The 6,870-nt window shown below is 48.9% G+C and overlaps 1 protein-coding gene across 4 annotated transcripts in view; it reads right to left on the reverse strand.

The window, feature by feature from the left end:
- FNDC4 (fibronectin type III domain containing 4) overlaps window positions 1-3,928 on the reverse strand; it is a 56,067-nt gene extending 52,139 nt beyond the window's left edge. For all 4 annotated transcript variants that reach the window (XM_063440753.1, XM_063440754.1, XM_063440752.1 and 1 more), the window contains exon 1: window positions 3,112-3,928. The gene's annotated coding sequence lies outside the window, so the exon portion shown is untranslated. The remainder of the gene's footprint in view (window positions 1-3,111) is intronic.
- Window positions 3,929-6,870: the final 2,942 nt, after the last annotated feature.

The following is a 6,870-nucleotide window of genomic DNA, read 5'->3' on the forward strand; positions in this document are numbered from 1 at the left end:
CCAGCGGCAGTGTGATATGCAGGGAATTGGGAGCCCAGTCTCCATTCCCCAGCTGCAGTGTAATCTGCAGGGAATAGGGAGCCCAGTCTCCATTCCCCAGCGGCAGTGTGATATGCAGGGAATTGGGAGCCCAGTCTCCATTCCCCAGCGGCAGTGTGATCTGCAGGGAATAGGGAGCCCAGTCTCCATTCCCCAGCGGCAGTGTGATATGCAGGGAGTTGGGAGCCCAGTCTCCATTCCCTAAGGCAGTGTGATCTGCAGGGAATAGGGAGCCCAGTCTCCATTCCTCAGCGGCAGTGTGATATGCAGGGAGTTGGGAGCCCAGTCTCCATTCCCCAGCTGCAGTGTAATCTGCAGGGAATAGGGAGCCCAGTCTCCATTCCCCAGCGGCAGTGTGATATGCAGGGAGTTGGGAGCCCAGTCTCCATTCCCCAGTGGCAGTGTGATCTGCAGGGAATAGGGAGCCCAGTCTCCATTCTCCAGCGGCAGTGTGATATGCAGGGAGTTGGGAGCCCAGTCTCCATTCCCCAGTGGCAGTGTGATATGCAGGGAGTTGGGAGCCCAGTCTCCATTCCCTAAGGCAGTGTGATCTGCAGGGAATAGGGAGCCCAGTCTCCATTCCTCAGCGGCAGTGTGATATGCAGGGAGTTGGGAGCCCAGTCTCCATTCCCCAGCTGCAGTGTAATCTGCAGGGAATAGGGAGCCCAGTCTCCATTCCCCAGCGGCAGTGTGATATGCAGGGAGTTGGGAGCCCAGTCTCCATTCCCCAGTGGCAGTGTGATCTGCAGGGAATAGGGAGCCCAGTCTCCATTCTCCAGCGGCAGTGTGATATGCAGGGAGTTGGGAGCCCAGTCTCCATTCCCCAGTGGCAGTGTGATATGCAGGGAATAGGGAGCCCAGTCTCCATTCCCCAGCTGCAGTGTAATCTGCAGGGAATAGGGAGCCCAGTCTCCATTCCCCAGCGGCAGTGTGATATGCAGGGAATTGGGAGCCCAGTCTCCATTCCCCAGCGGCAGTGTGATCTGCAGGGAATAGGGAGCCCAGTCTCCATTCCCCAGCGGCAGGCTGAGCTACCGGGGGCAGAGACGGTTGGTCCTGTCCCCCCAAAACAGGGCTGTTTAGCCAACGGGGAGACAGTCGGTCTCCCCCTCCAGCAGCAGAGCTTTGTATCTAACTGGGAGACAGTCGGTCTCCCCCTCCAGCTACCAGGCTCCAACCAGACTACTCCTGTGGTAGTGCTGGCACAAGGGCAGAGTGCCGCTGGTCTCTGCCCACTCAGCAACCCACCAAGTCAGCTTACCAGTCCCCTACACAGCCATGGTGAGGCTCCTGGACATGGACAAGTTTCTCCTCTACCCAGGTGTAGTAACCAGTTATTGTGGGTGGGCTGTATTACTGTTTGTGCTTCGTGGGTGGGCTGCTGGACTAACCAGGGCACTGACCGGCAGGAGGTCAGATACCCTGTTAGTCTGATTGGAAAAGTGGAGAGATGTGACAAGACCAATCTCGCCACTGTGCATTGGAGGAGCCTGGTTGCCCGCCTGCTGCCTTTAGACTATGGCCCCATGTTGAAACGCTTGATTTTCCCCTGCAAAGACATGAAAGCCGGGTCATTCGGTGCTTGCCCTGTGTGAGTGGTGATACCCCAGATAGCTATGCCATGGAGCCCATTCGTATAATGAAAGACTATTGGAAAGACTTTGGCTCCATGGCAATTGAACTGAATGTGTGTGATCTGAGCGCCATTCAGTAATAATGTGCGCTCAGATCTGAGCTATCTGGGGATATGTTGCATGTCTGTATTTTATGTAATAAATGTAACCTTGTGTATTTTATTGTCTTTTGCTGCCATGTGTTCAATGGAGTTTTGCCTCTGTTCTTGGAGATAATTGGATTACTTCTCAATTATCTCCAGGATAGAAGACTCTGTGGAACTGGTTTTGGGCAGAAAAGCCATGCTTCATTTGGTCACAAAGCACTTCGATCTATCTTTTGAACAAATGGACCAATGTAGATGATTTTGCAATATGTTCGTATTTGGAGTATGCTGATTCTGAAAATGTAATTCACATGTTTTATGTGAATGTGATGCATACTTTTAAAGTTATGAATAATGTGGAAAAACTATTTCTCTGCCTGTGATAATTACATTACCCATTGTGTAAGGTAATTGTATCACAGGCAGAGGGGAGGATTTTGTGTGGGAGTGTCTGAGTGTATTGTACGTGTTTATTGGTTGTTTTCCAAAACCCTGTGGGTGGTACTAATGTGTATATAAGAACAATAAACCCACAGCTCTGTCTGTTCCTGCTTGACCCTCAACACAGAGCTTTGTCTCGTTCTTGGGGGGATTTATTGTATGCTGTTCCAGTTCGACTGCTAGGAGTGTAAACCTATTCATATGGTTTTTCCTATTCGGCTGTTTACGGCATTCATATGGTTCTCCGGTTCGCTGTATTGGTGTCTACAGTAGCTGTGCCTGTGTCTCTGAAGGGAAGATCTACTAAACAACTGTTTAACCCCTTTTATGCTGGGGGTGCCGTTACACAGTGTATCCCCAATACAGGATATACTTTGTTTAGAGTATATTTACTTATGGAGAGTAGATAAATAGACACTAATAGAAATATACGCATAAGTGGTTTTATAAGTACTCGCCATGCACACATGCATTACACAGTAAGTATATACATTGGTATACACACACACAGACATCAAACATTTATACCACGAAATGAGACCATACTGTCACTCTGGGATATCAATACAGAGAGAGAGAGAGAGACAGGGTGAGAGAGAGAGAGAGAGAGAGAGAGAGAGAGAGACAGACAGACAGAGAGACAGGGTGTGAGAGAGAGAGACAGAAATAGAGAGACAGGGTGTGAGACAGAGAGAGAGCGAGAGAGAGGGACAGACATAGAGAGACAGGGTGTGTGAGAGAGAGAGAGACAGACAGACATAGAGAGACAGAGGGAGGGAGACAGACATAGAGAGACAGGGTGTGAGAGACAGACAGAGAAAGAGACAGATTGAGATAAACTGGGAAAGACACCATGCCAGTGAGAGGTAAAGAGACAGTGAGTACATGACTGTTCCTGGGTGTGAACTTACCTCTTGTCCCCCTGTGCAGTTTGTGGGGTCACACAGCCCCCCAGTCTTGTATTCCATGCGCTAACAGCTTGGTCCCAATGATGGGGGAGATTTACACCCCGGATCCTTTATTCCAGACTGCTCGTGGGGTAACTAGGGCAAGATGCTCTGCTCCTGGGGTAACTAGGGCAAGATGCTCTGCTCCTGGGGGTAACTAGGGCAAGATGCCCTGCTCCTGGGGGTAACTAGGGCAGGATGCTCTGCTCCTGGGGGTAACTAGGGCAAGATGCTCTGCTCCTGGGGGAAACTAGGGCAAGATGCTCTGCTCCTGGGGGTAACTAGGGCAAGATGCTCTGCTCCTGGGGGTCACCAGGGCAAGATGCTCTGCTCCAGGGGTAAGTAGGGCAAGATGCTCTGCTCCTGGGTCTGAATGCTCTGTATGTCGGGCTGCAGAATAATGCTCTGATTTGGGTGAGATGCTCTGCCTGCTTTACCTACAGATGTAATGCTACTCCCCCCACTGCAGGGAGATATGCGTGGCCCTGTGTGTGTGCTGTGCAGAGCAGAGCAGAGCTGGCCTGGCCCTGTGTGTGCAGAGCAGAGCTGGCCCTGTGTGTGTGCTGTGCAGAGCAGAGCAGAGCTGGTCTGGCCCTGTGTGTGCAGAGCAGAGCTGGCCCTGTGTGTGTGCAGAGCAGAGCAGAGCTGGCCTGGCCCTGTGTGTGCAGAGCTGGCCCTGTGTGTGCAGAGCAGAGCAGAGCAGAGCTGGCCCTGTGTGTGTGCAGAGCAGAGCTGGCCCTGTGTGTGTGCAGAGCAGAGCTGGCCCTGTGTGTGTGCAGAGCAGAGCTGGCCCTGTGTGTGCAGAGCAGAGCTGGCCCTGTGTGTGCAGAGCAGAGCTGGCCCTGTGTGTGTGCAGAGCTGAGCAGAGCTGGCCCTGTGTGTGTGCAGAGCTGAGCAGAGCTGGCCCTGTGTGTGCAGAGCAGAGCTGGCCCTGTGTGTGCAGAGCAGAGCTGGCCCTGTGTGTGTGCAGAGCTGAGCAGAGCTGGCCCTGTGTGTACAGAGCTGGGTAGATGCTGAGGTTGCTCTGCCCATACTATCCTGTGTGATGTCACTACCTGGAATGGATGGGGCTACAGCATCCTTAACCCTTTACTGACTGCAGCACCGACACTGCATCTGCATCATCATAACTGATCAGTCACACAACATTCTGCACACTCTGTATCACACACACTCTGTATCACACACACTCTGTATCACACACTCTGTATCACACACTCTGTATCACACACTCTGTATCACTCACACTGTATCACTCACACTGTATCACTCACACTGTATCACTCACACTGTATCACTCACACTGTATCACTCACACTGTATCACTCACTGTATCACACACTCAACATTCTGCACACACTCTGTATCACTCACACATTCTGCACACACTGTATCACTCACACTGTATCACTCACACTGTATCACTCACACTGTATCACTCACACTGTATCACTCACACTGTATCACTCACTGTATCACACACTAAACATTCTGCACACACTCTGTATCACTCACACATTCTGCACACACTGTATCACTCACACTGTATCACTCACACTGTATCACTCACACTGTATCACTCACACTGTATCACTCACACTGTATCACACACACTGTATCACTCACACTGTATCACACACACTGTATCACTCACACTGTATCACTCACACTGTATCACTCACTGTATCACACACTCAACATTCTGCACACACTCTGTATCACTCACACATTCTGCACACACTGTATCACTCACACTGTATCACTCACACTGTATCACTCACACTGTATCACTCACTGTATCACACACTCAACATTCTGCACACACTCTGTATCACTCACACATTCTGCACACACTGTATCACTCACACTGTATCACTCACACTGTATCACTCACACTGTATCACTCACACTGTATCACTCACTGTATCACACACTCAACATTCTGCACACACTCTGTATCACTCACACTGTATCACTCACACTGTATCACTCACACACACTGTATCACTCACACACACTGTATCACACACACACACTGTATCACACACACACACTGTATCACACACACTCTGTATCACACACTCTGTATCACACACTCTGTATCACACACACTGTATCACTCACACTGTATCACTCACACTGTATCACTCACTGTATCACACACTCAACATTCTGCACACACTCTGTATCACTCACACTGTATCACTCACACTGTATCACTCACACACACTGTATCACTCACACACACTGTATCACACACACACACTGTATCACACACACACACTGTATCACACACACTCTGTATCACACACTCTGTATCACACACTCTGTATCACACACTCTGTATCACACACTCTGTATCACACACTCTGTATCACACACACTGTATCACACACTCTGTATCACACACTCTGTATCACACACACTGTATCACTCACACTGTATCACTCACTGTATCACACACTCAACATTCTGCACACACTCTGTATCACTCACACATTCTGCACACACTGTATCACTCACACTGTATCACTCACACTGTATCACTCACACTGTATCACTCACACTGTATCACTAACACACTCTGTATCACTCACACTGTATCACTCACACTGTATCACTCACACTGTATCACTCACACTGTATCACTCACACTGTATCACTCACTGTATCACACACTCAACATTCTGCACACACTCTGTATCACTCACACATTCTGCACACACTGTATCACTCACACTGTATCACTCACACTGTATCACTCACACTGTATCACTCACACTGTATCACTCACACTGTATCACTCACACTGTATCACTCACTGTATCACACACTAAACATTCTGCACACACTCTGTATCACTCACACATTCTGCACACACTGTATCACTCACACTGTATCACTCACACTGTATCACTCACACTGTATCACTCACACTGTATCACTCACACTGTATCACACACACTGTATCACTCACACTGTATCACACACACTGTATCACTCACACTGTATCACTCACACTGTATCACTCACTGTATCACACACTCAACATTCTGCACACACTCTGTATCACTCACACATTCTGCACACACTGTATCACTCACACTGTATCACTCACACTGTATCACTCACACTGTATCACTCACTGTATCACACACTCAACATTCTGCACACACTCTGTATCACTCACACATTCTGCACACACTGTATCACTCACACTGTATCACTCACACTGTATCACTCACACTGTATCACTCACACTGTATCACTCACTGTATCACACACTCAACATTCTGCACACACTCTGTATCACTCACACTGTATCACTCACACTGTATCACTCACACACACTGTATCACTCACACACACTGTATCACACACACACACTGTATCACACACACACACTGTATCACACACACTCTGTATCACACACTCTGTATCACACACTCTGTATCACACACTCTGTATCACACACTCTGTATCACACACTCTGTATCACACACACTGTATCACACACTCTGTATCACACACTCTGTATCACACACACTGTATCACTCACACTGTATCACTCACTGTATCACACACTCAACATTCTGCACACACTCTGTATCACTCACACATTCTGCACACACTGTATCACTCACACTGTATCACTCACACTGTATCACTCACACTGTATCACTCACACTGTATCACTAACACACTCTGTATCACTCACACTGT

Source organism: Pelobates fuscus, chromosome 2, assembly GCF_036172605.1.
Source record: "Pelobates fuscus isolate aPelFus1 chromosome 2, aPelFus1.pri, whole genome shotgun sequence".
In the NCBI taxonomy this organism is placed as follows: domain Eukaryota; kingdom Metazoa; phylum Chordata; class Amphibia; order Anura; family Pelobatidae; genus Pelobates; species Pelobates fuscus.